The sequence below is a fragment of the Schistocerca serialis genome, chromosome 4 (genome assembly GCF_023864345.2).
Source record: "Schistocerca serialis cubense isolate TAMUIC-IGC-003099 chromosome 4, iqSchSeri2.2, whole genome shotgun sequence".
Classification (NCBI taxonomy): domain Eukaryota; kingdom Metazoa; phylum Arthropoda; class Insecta; order Orthoptera; family Acrididae; genus Schistocerca; species Schistocerca serialis.
In genome coordinates this window covers 315,151,201-315,168,479 of record NC_064641.1, presented here as the reverse complement: position 1 = coordinate 315,168,479, position 17,279 = coordinate 315,151,201, and positions in this window count along the sequence as shown.

Here is a 17,279-nt window from a genome sequence, read left to right as displayed (position 1 = left end):
ACTTTATTTGCCTTTAAAAATGTTGTCAAACCTAGTCCTGTTTCATGTATAACCGAAAAGACTGAAAAAGTATGTAAACTAATTTGTTCAAACCCGGTGAATGAATGAAAACATTCATATAATGGCCGCAACCGACGGAGTTTTGTTTCAGTCGTTTGTGTCAAACTAAGTGAAATCACTCAAACACGGTGAGTGGACACATTCCGCTGAGAGTAGCTTCATTCGGTTGTTGCATAAGAATGAAAAAAAAAAAAGACAGACTGCACGAAAAACACAATGGACTGACCAATCGACTGTTAAAAAAATTGTCCCATCACTAGTGTGTGGTTACCGCATCCTCTAAGCCAGAATAAAAAAAAGCAGGAGACGGCCATATGCGTTTCTCTGCTTGCTCGTCATGAATTGGCTCATGAACGACGCCGACCATTCCTACCGTGTATCGTTGCTGGCGACGATAAATAGTGGCTTTATGCCAACGTAGGGAAAAGGGTGATTGAGCCCACACAAAGCAGAAATTCTTGAAAATTTGTGGTAAGGTTCTATGGGACGAAACTGCTGAGGTCATCGGTCCCTAAACAAAGCAGCAACTCCCTCTTCAAAGAACTGCGCTCATCCACAAAACATAATGCTATGCCTCTGGAGGCACTGTCATGGTTTGGTGTGCACCGAATCCCTCACCCCCCCCCCCCCCCCCACCCTTTGTGCAACCATTACTGTTGTTGTCAACAGCGGAGACGCACTGGGGACGAAATCCAAGAGCGACGAGCAGGTGGACTGCATGACGCGATACTACTCCGCGAAAACACCCGCCTGTATTCTTATAAAAACACTATAAGGGAGTTACCTTGGGATGTCATTGGGAAGATACTCACCTGATCTTGCGCCCTAAGATTTTCACCTTTCCGCTCTCTATCGAACAATCTTCAAGAATCTTCCTTTTGGAATGAAAATGCGCTCTACAAGTTCTTCGCCTCAAAACGACGTGATTTCTACAGTCGCCAAATGGAAATGTTACTACGGCGTTGGCGGACTGTTATAATAAGTGAAAGAGTACATATTATTAATTACTGAAGTCTCTGTTACGTGTATCTGTTGTATTTACTAACCTTATGGAAAATGCTAGGAACTTATGCACCAACCCAATAACCACGTTTGTTGTTTTCTTCGTAGTTGGTAAAGGTATTTTATGAACTCTACTTCCACTTGGCTTTACACTAACCGTCATAGCGCTGCAACGGGTTTAAGCGGTGTTTAGCGCGAAGAATACCAGGTCTTTTTGCGAAGCCTTCAGTACCTACGAGAACTTACGTATCACCGAGAGCTATGATCGAGGTTCTCCAGATACTGATAACTTGTCATGCTGGCAAAGACCATTAATCACAGACTTAGAAATTATACCTGCGTGTCATAGCACAATTTTTCTTCATTACTGTTTTGAAATAATTACGAATAATTACGAATAACTTTTTTTTTTTTTTGCAATTCAGGAAGAAGATATATTTATTTGCGGAACATTTCCTAGAAATAATTTCATTTCCCGTCATTTCAAAGACAATATTTGTAACAATTTTTGGTAGGTTAGATAATAACTGTCCATCTTGGAACAGCGAATAGTATAAGTGGTTTGATTAACATATTATGTGAATATTTGTTTGGGTTACATTATAACAGCTAAAAACATTAAACAACCAAAATCGCATAAATACTTATCTTAAACAACCGGTTTCGACAGACTTTTCTGTCATTTTCAGGTCTTAAAAAATCATTTTGTTATTAAAACTGTTCGTTTTACGTTGGGCCTCACGCCAAGCTGTCATGTGGATAAAGGATGGCGTGAGGTACAACGCAAAATGAACAGCTTTCATAACAAAAATTGTTTTAAAAAATGGTTCAAATGGCTCTGAGCACTATGGGACTTAACATCTGAGGTCATCAGTCCACTAGAATTTAGAACTACTTAAACCTAACTAGCCTAAGGAGATCACACACATCCATGCCCGAGGCAGGACTCGAACCTGCGACCCGTAGCTGTCACGCGGTTCCAGACTGAAGCGTCTAGAACCGCTCGGCCACAGTGGCCCGCTTGTTTTAAAGACCTGAAGATGACAGCAAAGCCTGACGAAACAAATTGTTTTAAAAGAAATAAATATTATAGCGATCCTTTTAGCAAGTAAAGCAGATCGCTCCTTCGGTCTTCTCAAAATGAAAAAAATCAAACACTCTAACAGCTACATCAAATACTATGTGGAATCTTTTATTCGAAATACCACCCCCAAAATATTTACTGTGCGTCAAGAAACAACCTGTATACGAGGCAGAAGATAATGAGAATGAAGTCGTTGCTGCAGCAATAACTAAGTGTTACTGACACCTAAAATTTCCTCTCGTCATACCCAAGGGACGGTGAGGCCAGTTCATCGCCGAATATTCTCTCGTTCCACGAGCTCCTCAGTCTGCGCATTTCGATGCTGTTGCGCATTGTCATCAATACAAATAAAGTTCATGGGTGAATGCATCCATAACCAACTCCCATATGGAAGCAATACTGTATTCACAATTACGTTTGAGCGGCGAGTTTGCTGTGTTCAAGGATTTGTAGGTCAGTACTACTACTACTACTATTACTACTACTCCTCCTTGGCGCTACAGCACTTGTAAGGCCTTGACCTCCCGGACTACCTCCGCCCACTCTTCTCTGCTGGCTGCCTTGGCTCTCCATCTTCTCACTCCCATTCTTCTAAAGTCCTCTTCCACATTGTTTAGTCATCTGGTCCCTCGTGTGCCCCTTATACGGCGTCCCCCAGGTTTTTCTTTGAAAACATTCTTGACTGTGCTGTTCTGCACCAGTCTTTATATATGTCCCAACCACCGTAGTCTAATACTCTTTATTTCAGTCACGATATCTGGTTCGTTGTACAACTCTCTGATCCCCTTATTGTTTCTGATTCCCCAAAAATTCCTAGCATTCACTGGCCTTTAAATTTTCCTTGGCATCTTCCTTTCCCATCTCAGCAAGATACCCTCATCGTTTTGTGTCATAGTCCAGGTCTCCGAACCATACATCAGCACAGGTCTAACTGCCGTACGATACACCGTCAGCTTCAGATTCCTACTAAGGCTCTTTGCTTTAAACACTTTACCCTGTGCAAAGCAGCTCCTGTTACCACCTGCGATCCTGGCACGTATTTCTTCTCTCATATCATTGTTCTCAGTTACCAGTGACCGAAGATATTTAAAGCTCTCACAGCGTTCATATTCTTTTTCATTCAAAGTCATGCCTCTTTCTTCTTCACTGAATATTTTCATAGATGTTAACATATACTTGGTCTTTGATTGATTAATGGTCAGCCCCATCTCCGCACCGCATCTTTCTACTTTTTTCAGGTCGTGTTACCTCCTGGATAGCGAAACAATATCATCCGCATATGACAGCTCCTGAGTCACTCTATCAAAGAGTGTTCCCCCTGGGTTGTTCCTTTGTGTCTTTTGGATTACACTCTCCAAGGAAACATTAAACAGAATAGTGGAGAGCACATCACCCTACCGCAGTCCTTGGATAACTTCAAATGCCTTTCCCGACCAGGGTGGCCGAGCGGTTCCAGGCGCTGCAGTCTGAAAACGACTACGGTCGCAGGTTCGAGTCCTGCCTCTGGCATGGATATGTGTGCTGTCCTTAGGTTAGTTAGGTTTAAGTAATTCTAAGTTCTAGGGGACTGATGACCTCAGACGTTAAGTCCCATAGTGCTCAGAGCCATTTGAACCATTTTCAAATGCCTTTGATAAAGTGCCCTCGATCTTTACTTTGCATGGTATTCTTCTCAAAGTCAGATGGTTCAAATGGCTCTGAGCGCTGTGGAACTGAACATCTGAGGTTATCAATCCCCTAGAGCTTAGAAATACTTAAACCTAACTAACCTAAGGACATCACACACATCCATGCCCCCGGCAATATTCGAACTTGTGACCGTAGCGGTCGCGCGGTTCCAGACTGAAGCGTCTAGAGCCGCTCGGCCACAGTGCCCCGCTTGTTTTAATGACCAGAAGATGACTGCAAAGCCTTACGATACAGATTAAAGCGATCTTGGCTATCGAATCCTTTTAGCGAGTAAAACAGATCGCTCCTCCTGTCTTCTCAAAATGAAGAAAATCAAACACTCTAACAGCTACATCACATATTATGTGGAATCTTTTATTCGAAATACCACCTCCAAAATATTTCCCGTACTTCAAGAAACAACCTGTATACGAGGCAGAAGATAATGAGAATGAAGTCGTTGCTGCAGCAATAACTAAGTGGTACCTACACCTTCAATTTCCTCTCGTCATACCCAAGTGACTTTCCTCCAAATGTACTGCTTTCAATTCATTGTGAAGGTTTTGCACTTGATGCCACAGACAAAGATACCCGATTAAACAGATATGAATCATTACTCCTTGAAAATGATATTGGTTTCTCCTTTGTGTTTACCACAGGCTCACAAGCCAAGTTTGGAATAACTCCTTCAATGTATTCTTATCTTTTATTGATATGTGATAAAATTGTCTCATATACGTTTTACACCAAATCTCGCGTTTCCTTGTTCTTCCGTCGCTACTCACTTTGTCGGCTCATTGCCGTTTTGGGTGCTTTCACTTAAATTCACGTAATGAAAAAATTGTGTTACTGCTATCTAAATAGAATCAGTTCCGAGAATTTCACTCAGCTGGATTAACATCTGCTTTCTAAGGCGACGAAGAATTCCCTGTCGTCTCCACTCTTTAACTGACTCTTATTCTGGTTCTTTTGTGGTACTTCCACCAGTTGGTGTCTAAAATTACGAAACTAGTCTTTTTGCTTCTTTCTGGGCCTTAAATAAAGCCAGTAGAATGTTTATTTTTCCTGTACACATGTTCATATGTCTGCATTCTGCCAGAATCTTTGATTGACCCAATAATCCTGAACAGACAAAATGTCAATAGAGTGAACGTTTTCTTAGCAATTACAGGCGTTACCAGTGGGCAAGGAGGTGCAGGTACACGCCATTAGCTCTCAGGTAAAGGAGAAAATATAATGTAGTCGGGGGGTTTCTTTCAAGAAAATGATTTAAAAATCGGATTACGCAGGTTTTTAACAGGGTCTGAACAGGAAAGTTTTTATGGCTACTTACAAACTGCCATTCTTCTACCAAAATATTAAAAACACCCCAAACCTTCAGGTTTAGCCCCCCCCCCTCCCCGCTCCACGCAAACTATCGTATGGCTATCATCGAATACTTAGGTTTTAGAATAATTATATGGAGGAAAGAAGCAAGGTAGAAGTTTAGTAAATCGTTTTCTCGTTAAAATTTAGGTGAGAAGTAGCCATGCCAAGACATTTGGGATCGACTGCCTCACTTACTATAGCTTTCAGCTTTTCGAAATATTGTTACCAAAAGACACAAACTACATTCTAGTAGCCTACAGTTTCAAATCATTCCTTTTGTTCTCGTTGTACTTCTCACGGCAAATGTCCTCTCTTCACCTACTCTTGATGAAGCGCTGAATAATATGTTTTTCCGTCGCTTCTCAACACAAACGTATTGTAAGAGATGTACTCTAGAATATTTGCTTAGAAAATTGTATGGCTGGTTTTCTTTCCCCTTCCATGTCGAATTGCAGCTGGTATGCTGTCACCAGTGTCCACTTTGGCGACGTTACTTCAAGTGCAGCATATCATTCTCATTTTATTTTTTCTTCTGAATGAGACTCTATCGGTATTAGCTGGGAGCATACGTACTGGCTTTTGGAAACAACGAAATATTTACAACCTAAAAAATCTGTAGAATTCAACACTGCCACACGAATGGAAACTCGAGAGTATTTCATAGCCTTAGTGTTTGTTCTCGTGAACAAACTGTCCTTTCTACAAATGATGGCATATAGAACAAAAAAGTTATTGTTGCAGATACATTGTAAGACGTTAATAAAAATACATAGATACGCAGTAGTGAATATAACGGTTTTTCATTATTAAATAATGTGTAAATGTTCCAAAAAATATCTTGCAAATTATTTACAGAGTTATAGCAAAGGAAGACAAGTCCAAACGGTAGAAATTATCCTTCGCTATCCATTTTATAATGGCTTACGGAGTACGTACGCCCATGGAGGAGGAGATGACAGAATGCTGTGTCTCCATGGCGTCTATCTATAATACAGCTGCTTAACGATGTACATAACCGTATCGTGTTCGATGAACCTTCTGCCAGGCACTTAACTGTTAACCGCACAGTAATGAAGAAGATGTAGATGTACAATTTCTTTTCATCGATTTACCTCATCTGCACTTCATCACAGCTGCATGACTTCAGTTAAGTCCGGTACATTAATATTTCACCTCCATGCCTAGAATTACGTGTCCAGGTACGTACTTCTCAATTCATTCCAGGCTTTACGTTTCAGAAAAATGCATTTCCGTACATAAATACACCGATGTTTCGGATCTCTCGTAGTTTCTGCATGAAATCTGCGTTAATGCTGTAATTTATGCCCCATATTATTGTTTAAAGCGCACTCGAAAACAACGTTCCGCTCAACAAACAGATGCATAACGTTCTCGTTTTCGATATGTTCAAACTCGGCGTATCGCTAGGTGCCCACCGGCACAAGTTGTACCGGACCGTTATGGCGTCCAGCGGTAATTATCACGATTGCCTGTAAGCACATCGCTGATAGTTAACGAGTTTCCATGGGCAGCGGGTATTAACGCAGCGGCGTGGAACAAGATCACACGGTAGCAAACAATTAACTGCTGTCTCTTGAGCTTCAAAGAGCACTGCATTTCGCTGAGTGAAAGAGGATCTCAGTTTAATGCAAAGCCCGTTATACGTACACTAGGGAATACATGCCTGGATCCATTGGTGGCGTTTTAACTATGTGATAATCAATTTAGTCTCTCTTAAAACCGTGGATAAAAGTTTTCTTTGATGAGAAAAGAATAAGCAGAAAAATTGGTGAACCATTGTTAAAGCAGTGATAGAACAACTTATAATGGGTGAAATTTTAAAACACTGAAGCACAGATGTCTTTGGTACACAAGTACAATAAATATCAAATACTTGATTTATAATGACACGGCGATAGTAAACGTTCCCCTGTATTTTACGTTTGGATCCGATGATGGGCTAATTACTCCAAAATAGGTAAACACAGAAGAATAAAAGGGGAACAAATACTTCGCTAAAAAATAAAATAACGAATTCCCGCCGGCCGGAGTGGTCGAGCGATTCTGGGCGCTACAGTCTGGAACCGCGCGACCGCTACGGCCGCAGGTTCGAATCCTGCCTCGGGCATGGATGTGTGTGATGTCTTTAGGTTAGTTAGGTTTAAGTAGTTCTAAGTTCAACAGGACTTATGACCACAGCAGTTGAGTCCCATAGTGCTCAAAGCCATTTGAACCATTTAACGAATTCCTATATCGGTCGTCCCCTGTAAAATATGTAGAAAGAGTTGAAGTAAAATAAACAGCGAGATGCAAACAATTTTTGAGGCTTATTTCTCAATGTTTGAAACCGGTTCGAGTGCAGTATTCTTCAGTGAGTTTTATCACAGTTGCTTTCCTACCACAGGTTACGCAGTAAAAGACTGGTCGCACTCCACCATCACGTAAGAGTTATACGCTGTAACTGTTTCCAATTACCCCTGGTGTGACTTTCTGACACATGGAACTGTCAATGGTAACTGTCAATGTTAACTGAAATCATATTTTTCGTAGTCCAATACACTGATTTTCAATTAAATAACACTGTTTATTACTTTTCGAGCATAATCTAAAGTTAATTTTTTACGTGCATTCTTGTTGTTAAATATCGAAACTGAAGACGGTCTCGCATTTATTACCATTTATCAACAAACATATTTAACGAATGACCAGTTTACATCACCTGCAGCATGTTTCCACTTCCACATCTAAAATCGCTGTGGGATTTTAACAAGTATATCAAAGTAATGACGTAAATGTCAAAGTACTGACCAGTTCTAAGTGGCAAATGAAATCTAATTCACAAGAGGCTGTAAGTCATAAAAAGTCTCATATCAAAGTATCAGGAGACAAGTCAAAAGGGCTATGACATGCAATCTGTTCGCTGCTTATACTCCAGTGATTCGCTACGTTAGTTGAAGGACGTATGTGTTTAGCGCTCCCGCGTAAGACGTTGTTTCTACATAGGATTATCTGCCTAGTGAGAGTCAGTTTATCTTCTTAGCCCCTGAAACGACACTAGCGCAGTCGGTCTCTGCGATTCTTAGCGACAGCAAGATGTAAGAGACGTCTGTTTGATGAGTCAACGTTCTTTGGAGGGTGTTCAGAACGTTTGGCCATTCTTCACAGGCCACGTTTGTTTCCCCTTACTGCCGTTTCATAACTTTCAGGCAATCTATTCGCTTACTGAGTGTACTATTAGCAACTATAACGACTCATGGAGACACCAGTGACCGGCGTCTCCCATAAATTGACAGTAGCGGGATTTAAAAAGGTGTATATTATTCAAGGTTGAAGCGGACATGTAAACATGAACTTATCAGCTAGATGGTCTAGAAAATCTGTAATCCCATGCTTATTCGAACAATGGAAAAACGGAAGACTGCGGTTTACAACCGTATCATAGACCATTGTAGACTGGACACAAGTTAGAATAGGGCAATAACTGGGGCAATAATCGACGGTAGTGATTTGAAAGAAACGTTCCTTCATTTATTTTGAGTGGACATGGGTTGATGGTTAGGTATCACTGATTGGCGTGCTGCGAGTCGCCAATTCCAATCCGACCACCGGTAGTTATTTGTTATTTAGTATTTACAGTTTGTTCAATCTTCATGAAATATCTAAGGGGCAGTCAAATGAAAACAAGACATTTGGAAAAAAGTACGTAAACTGTAAATTTTTTCAAAAGTAATCGCCGTAACCGTTAATGCATTTATACCACTGAGACTAGACGGGCAGTGCTTTCATGGCAAAATGTTTGCCGTTGCCTACGGAACACAGATTGCACCCAGGAGTGCACCTCTACGTCCGAAGCAGACAAACAGGCTCACGAATGTCTTTCATCAGTGTTTATGAAGGTCTCCGCAGCGAAACAACTGCAATGTAGTCGAAGCAACCTTGGCAACATATGGGCCCACATGTTTCGAGTTCGCTGCAGCAGATTTTATGGGAAGCCCTTACACAACCTCCATACAGTCCCCATCTTTCACCATGCGATTTCTATACTTTTCGAGCCCTGAAGACAATCGTGGCCGTAGGTTTTCTTCGGACGATTTCCTTCTGACGCTTAGCAAGACACATATATTTTTTCGTGAAGTCATTCATCGTCTCGTTTTACTGTGGGATAAATGTATTAATAGTTATGGAGATTACTTTTGAAATAATAATGTTTTCGTCCTTTTTCCCATCTGTCTCGTTTCTATTTTGAAAGGTGTGTATGTTATGCAGAATGGTTCTGAAAGGCGCACATACCATGAGAAATATCAGTTTGTTTGGTATGTTCGCCAATATAAGCGTCTTTGCATGCTTAAAACGTTAGAGAGAGAGACGGGGTTGAGTCGTCGTTGTGATGGGCTTGGATCACAAACGTGCCGCACGAAGAATTGTTGTAGTGTAGAGATTTCATTTGTTTAACAACATCTACGTGTTGGTATCCAGGATGAATTATAGTCACGTGTTCAGTCATCTAATAACCTTTCTCCCACCAATGTTAGTTAAAAGTATTTCATTAGCAGAGCAAAGACTGAAGTTTAGATCATTCTAATATTGTGTTTAAAAGTGATTATTTTGGTGTATGACAGCATTGAGGAAAATTATTGTTCATGTTAGTACGAACAACATCTGTGTTATTGCAAGGACTTTAATCTATTTTTAAAATACCCCTTTATTCATTAACAAATGTTTCACTGAAGCTAATCCTCACTATTAAATGACGAGAAAATCTGGCTAAATTTGCACTGTCACGCCTTGCATTATTGCATGGGAACTCAGCTGAATTTTAGAAACATAAAAGAAGTTGTTTGCCAAATGAGTCCAAAATAAAGTGAGATCAGGGAGTCTGCCTTGCAGTTATTTATCTCAGGTGCATGCAGTTCGCCACTTCATATTCCTGCAGTATGTGGGCAGAGGAAACCAGAACTATCCGTTGCTTTCTGATTTGGAACTGGGGACACTGCAGATTGATCTGCCAAGTTTCATGTACATTGAGTAGATACGTTTTTCTAACGGGCATATTTTCGATACGCAAGAGTTAGAAATTGTGCAGTGACTGTTTGACGAGGAAGCCATACTTCGTATTACAGACAATCATTTCCTCTATTCAGTTTCATTTACAGATAGATTCGGCTTAGAATAATGAGCAGCAAACACATTAATTTAATAGTTAATGTTCCGTGTTCACAAGTGAGGTAACAAACACGATTCTACACTCCTGGAAATGGAAAAAAGAACACATTGACACCGGTGTGTCAGACCAACCATACATGCTCCGGACACTGCGAGAGGGCTGTACAAGCAATGATCACACGCACGGCACAGCGGGCACACCAGGAACCGCGGTGTTGGCCGTCGAATGGCGCTAGCTGCGCAGCATTTGTGCACCGCCGCCGTCAGTGTCAGCCAGTTTGCCGTGGCATACGGAGCTCCATCGCAGTCTTTAACACTGGTAGCATGCCGCGACAGCGTGGACGTGAACCGTATGTGCAGTTGACGGACTTTGAGCGAGGGCGTATAGTGGGCATGCGGGAGGCCGGGTGGACGTACCGCCGAATTGCTCAACACGTGGGGCGTGATGTCTCCACAGTACATCGATGTTGTCGCCAGTGGTCGGCGGAAGGTGCACGTGCCCGTCGACCTGGGACCGGACCGCAGCGACGCACGGATGCACGCCAAGACCGTAGGATCCTACGCAGTGCCGTAGGGGACCGCACCGCCACTTCCCAGCAAATTAGGGACACTGTTGCTCCTGGGGTATCGGCGAGGACCATTCGCAACCGTCTCCATGAAGCTGGGCTACGGTCCCGCACACCGTTAGGCCGTCTTGCGCTCACGCCCCAACATCGTGCGGCCCGCCTCCAGTGGTGTCGCGACAGGCGTGAATGGAGGGACGAATGGAGACGTGTCGTCTTCAGCGATGAGAGTCGCTTCTGCCTTGGTGCCAATGATGGTCGTATGCGTGTTTGGCGCCGTGCAGGTGAGCGCCACAATCAGGACTGCATACGACCGAGGCACACAGGGCCAACACCCGGCATCATGGTGTGGGGAGCGATCTCCTACACTGGCCGTACACCACTGGTGATCGTCGAGGGGACACTGAATAGTGCACGGTACATCCAAACCGTCATCGAATCCATCGTTCTACCATTCCTAAACTGGCAAGGGAACTTGCTGTTCCAACAGGACAATGCACGTCCGCATGTATCCCGTGCCACCCAACGTGCTCTAGAAGGTGTATGTCAACTACCCTGGCCAGCAAGATCTCCGGATCTGTCCCCCATTGAGCATGTTTGGGACTGGATGAAGCGTCGTCTCACGCGGTCTGCACGTCCAGCACGAACGCTGGTCCAACTGAGGCGCCAGGTGGAAATGGCATGGCAAGCCGTTCCACAGGACTACATACAGCATCTCTACGATCGTCTCCATGGGAGAACAGCAGCCTGCATTGCTGCGAAAGGTGGATATACACTGTACTAGTGCCGACATTGTGCATGCTCTGTTGCCTGTGTCTATGTGCCTGTGGTTCTGTCAGTGTGATCATGTGATGTATCTGACCCCAGGAATGTGTCAATAAAGTTTCCCCTTCCTGGGACAATGAATTCACGGTGTTCGTATTTCAATTTCCAGGAGTGTAGATCGTAGTATGTAATCAGAATTTATGTCATGCGTTTTGGGATCGGTAGCTTGAAGTTTTGTTATGCACTGAGTTTCCAATTAACATGCAAAAGCTTTTAAAATGTTCAATATGACTGCCCCTTGTACGTTTGTAATTTTTGTATAATCTGGAATATTCGAAATTTGTACAAATGTTACCATTTTGGAATATTCGATGTTGCTATAAATAGCTGCACTCCCCGTCCAGGAGCACAGGTCTGTCCTGGCTGTATGTTGGTGTCAGTAACAAATGTGCGTCCAGTTCTAAGTGTTATACTTCCTTGACGATCCTGCCTTCGGATTTCGACTTCATTGTGGCTCCCAAGTGACAATATAAATGCGCTAGAACGCATTTGGATCCTACCTCTTTCCAGCAATAGTCCAGCACCTTAACAACTACGTCAACAACTTAGGAAAATACACGAGACAGGATCGCCAAGTAACGCACAATAACGTTTTTGTCCTCTGGTGCTGCAGACAGAATGCTGAAGTTTCACGACGATATATTTCCAGGTTTGCACTAAAGAGGGTATGTTGTTTTCATGTGGAGCTCTAGCGAGAGGAGCCTGAACTGCACATGGCGCGCATATTACTGTCGGCAGCTTGAGAAGAACAGCGAAGTGTAGTTTGAAATTTGTGCGCCAAAGGGCATAAACCGAGTGAAATACACATGCGCACGCGTGGAGGGTATGTGGACGACTGTATGCACCGTAACAAACTCTCCAGGTTGTATGTATTCCTCCAAGATGGCTGCCTGAACCTTAGTGACTCGCCACGCTCCGGGCGCCCGTAAAACAGCTGCAACGACGCAGAATGTCACAGCCATTGAGGCAGCAATTTCCAGCGCCATAGCACTACACACCTGAAACCAAGCAGAGCTCTATGGAGTGAAGACGTGCTGGTTCCCCAGCAGGAAAAAATTTCAGAATGAATCAGTCTGCTAGGGAGGTGGTTGTCACAGCGTACAGGGATATGCACGACGTGTTACTGGTGGACTTTGCTGAACATGGGACGATTGTGAATGCTGCAGCCTACATTAAAACTTCAAGTTGCATCGTGACAGACGCCACAACTTTAATGCTGTCTGTGTCAAATTTCTTCATGACAGTGCTCGCACCCATACTGCTGCTCCTGTTCGTGAGAAAATCGCCACATTTTGGTGAGAGGTTTGCCGCCATCCACCACACAGCCCGGATCTTGCACCGTCCGACTCATCAGTTCGGTCCTCTGAAGAAATTCCGGTCAGCGGGAGCTTTGCGACAGATGCGGAAGTGTAACCAACAGTTCGCAGATGACTGTACTCCAACCAAACTGACTTCTCCGAATAGGGCATATTGGAATTGGTGCCACGATAGGACAAATGTGTTGAGAACATTGGTGACTATGTATAAAAGTAGGTAAAAGGTGTAAATTCATTTGTGATATTCTGTTTTGTTACTTATTAGATTTTGGTTACTTTCCGATCTTCCCTCGTAGAATAAAATTGTCTGAGATGTCGCACAACATGAACACCGTTGCGGGGCTTCTGTTTTTCTGAAATGAAATGTAGCTTTACAGAAACATATCCAGACATAAACATATTACCACAGCCTGATTTTATGACGGCAAGGGTCTTCAGCATCCATCACAGTAGTATTTTATAAATGATTTTGCGGTGTAAATTTGCTGTAAATCGCATTTCACAAAATGATTAATTGTTTGAATGATTATTATTTTTAAACATATTTATGTAAAAGCCATGTGTTTGTGTAGTGAAAATTCGCGAGAAAATTAAATGTGCAGCAAAAAAAAAAAAAAAAAAAGAAAGGAAGGATAAAGGATTAATGCTTCCGGTTGCTCCTCCGTAGTCACTCAGGGCCAATACCACACCAAACACAAAATTTTGAAATATTGTCTCTTACGTTATGTCCAAGGGAACTGATGGCAGATCCACTGAAGTTCGGTGATAAAAACACGAGGGGTGCTAGAAGGTAATGCCTCTGACTTTTGTATGTGAAAACGTTATTTTTTAAAAAAAATAAAACAAACTTTATTAACATATTTCATCTTCAGTATTCATATATAAATATTTATTTCTCAACATAATCACCGTGACGAGCACGCCTCTCCTAACGAGAGTCTATTTTCTTGATAGTGTCTCTGTACACTGTTTGATTTTGTTAACGGAGGCACTTCACCTCTGTGCGCACAGATCGATCACTATCAAAGTGCTCTTTAAAGTGTTCTTTGTGTTTTGGTAACATGAAAGTCGGATGCAAAATCAGGACTGTACGGAGAATGGTCGACCACCGTGGACCCAAGGCGCCTGATTGTCACAGATGTTACAGCGTTCGTGTGTCGTCTAGCATTGTCATGCTAAAATGCTGAAGGAGAGGGTCCTGACTGAGTGGACGAACTCTTCGAAATCTAAACTCGATTACAGCTAGCTGTTACTCAAACATCGACATAGTTACGTTACACACCGCCATGTTACACGCTACAATTCGGAGCCCTCAAGCGGCAGAGGGCTGCTAAAATGTAGACGTGACGAATAACGATGTAGACTGTTAATACCGTTGTTTTATTTCAGATGCTTTTGAGTTTTCACACAAAAAATTCGGAGGCATTACTTTTAATGTTGCCCTTGTACAACCCATTAAGATATAACGGTCGCGCAGAGTGGCCGCGAGGTTGGAGGCGCCGTATCAATGAATGCGCGGCCCCTCCCGCCAGAGGTTCGAGTCCTCCCTCGGGCATGGGTGTGTGTGTTGTTCTTAGCATAGGTTAGTTTAAGGTAGTTTCAGTAGTGTTCAAGGCTAGGGACCGATGACCTCGGCAGTTTGGTCTCTTAGGAATTCACACACATTTGTTTTAGGATATAATGTACAGAGTTCCTTGTAAGCAATAGATATTGTAAGATCATTTTGATTAAGAAGACAAGTGTGAGCAAAAAGGCAATGAAGTAGCCTCAGCCTAGTAACAACCGCTTCCTTCCATCTTGGCTTTGGAACGATGTACCCTATTAGCCAAGAGAGGACTTCAATAACCTCGCTTGGCTGTTTGTTACATCCTGGCCAAGATAAGTGTACTAGCATCATGAGGAAGACATTTCTGAGAATTCACGTTTGGAGCATAGAATTGTATGGTAGTGAAACGTGGACAGTGGAAAAACCGGAACAGAAGAGAATCGAAGCACCTGCGATGTGATTCTGTAGACGAATATTTAAAATTAGGTGGACTCATAAGGTAAGGAATGAGGAGGTTCTGCACAAAATCGGGGAGGAAAGGACAATGTGGAAAACACAGACGAGGGGAAAGGACTGGATGATAGGAGATAGGTTAAGACATCAGGGAATGACTTCCATGGTGCTAGACGGAGCTTTAGAGGGCAAAACTGTAGAGGAAGACATAAACTGTAATACATCCGGCAACTAATTGAGGGAGTATGTGGCAAGTGCTGCTTTGAGATTAAGAAGCTGGCACAGCAGAGGAACACATGGCGGCCTGCATCAAACCAGTCATAAGACGGATGACTAGGAAAAAAACCAATTCCAAACATTCTTCTTCACACTTACTTTCGGTTTGCGTCCCTGTTAACGATATGACAGCATACAGGACGATTGGATCGTCCTGCTGTATCCACAGAGGCTTCTTTGGCTGTTACTGCTCTGTCCGCAGTATTATTGCCCCTAATCTCCACATGCCTCAGCACCCCATAGGACGATAATTAATTTCCTCTCCGAGAAGTGTAGTGGATGTTCTGTGTTATTCTGTCTCGTGACTTGAGCGCCTGAAGAGATCGTAGCACATGAGGAATGACTGACCACAGTGATTGCTCTTCCATCCATGTTTCTTACGGGTGACGTAAATACGTCATATCCGGTATACACGCAAGGAAATTCGAACACGAAAGTGGTGTGAAAAAATGTATGGAGTATCCGAGTGTATGTATGTACATGGACCAACCAGTGTATAAAAGAAAAAGCTATGTTCTTGATTCAAACTGTAGTTGAAACATTGTTGAAGTTGCTATTACGAGTATATGGGCTTATGTGTTTTATTATTTCTGAAATTAATTATGACCTATTCGTTAGCCACACCCAGTTCGAAATGGCAGTCTCATGTTCGAATATCACACAGTTGTGTCGCGAGTTGCCTGTTGACAATCAGTCAAACACGGGGTGGATCGACTACTGTGTTATACATCAGGGATTGGGGTGATGAGATCATCATGCATCATGCGTGCTACTCTGCATGCACTGGTTTCTATAGAGATGGGTCACCAGCCTAATTGTCATGTAATAAAAAACTTCCAGGATCTCAAAATATTTCTTGTGGGTAGATCTAGTAGGTCTTTTGCACTCATACTCATGTCCCAGTGTAACTGAAGAAAAATTAGTGTCTAAGTGATAAGGTCATTAGAGACGAAGACTAGTTGGGAAAGGATGAGGAAAAAATTCCGCCTCGCCCTTCTAAAGTTAAATTCCAGCAACTGCCTTCAGTGATTTAAGGAAATCACTGGGACTCAAAATGTAGCTGACGACACATGGATTTCAACCACTATCCTTCTGAATGCGAGTATGCTGTCTTACAGCTGCCTCATGTTACTCAACTGTGTCTGGATGTCTAGGGGAAACCGGAAGACCCAAGAGCAGTGAGCTCACAGATCTCATTTACTACGCACTACAAGATATTAAGGGCTTCCAGACATCTGGTATTTTAGTTGCTTAAAACATGGGAAACAAGTCGATTTATAATCAAAATGTACACCCAAAATTGTAAGAGAGTTACTAGAGTTAAAAATCATACTGTTGGTGTGGGTTTCGGATAAATTTAAATAAGTCAGCATGAATTATTAAACTTCTGAATGGTCGGTTGAGGTTGGGGCCTAGTCGTGCTGAAAATGGAGAATGAACAGAAAACTGAGAAATTTTTCACAGCCAAAGAATTTTCATCTTATCAGTTTCCTGTGGACCGAACAACGCTTACGATAATGTCAAAAAAAGTGACGCTCAGTGCACTTGCCGTGGCCTACGCCGTTTTGTTACAACAACTGCGGCGGCAGAACGTCACCAGCTCTGTAACACTAACACTGGAAGTTCAGTGCATGTGGAAGAAAAGGTATTATCGTACTCGCATGAATTTTTATACTTACGTCGCAGGACATCTCGCTTTCGAAGTAAATTGCCATTTGGCCTTGGTTGCGCAGAGAGGTTTCCTGTACTGCCGTCTAAAGTTGAGAGTATCTAGAGGGGGCTGGCATATGTCAGTCCTAGCTCGAGTGTGTATCAGTAGCTTTTTGGAGAAACGGAATTAAGGGAAACACTTTACGGTTGTGCAGTTAACGTTTCAACCAAATTCTATCTCACTAATGCAAGAGGCAAACGCCAAAATATTTAGATGAGTAACATAGTCATTGCAGTCAAGCACT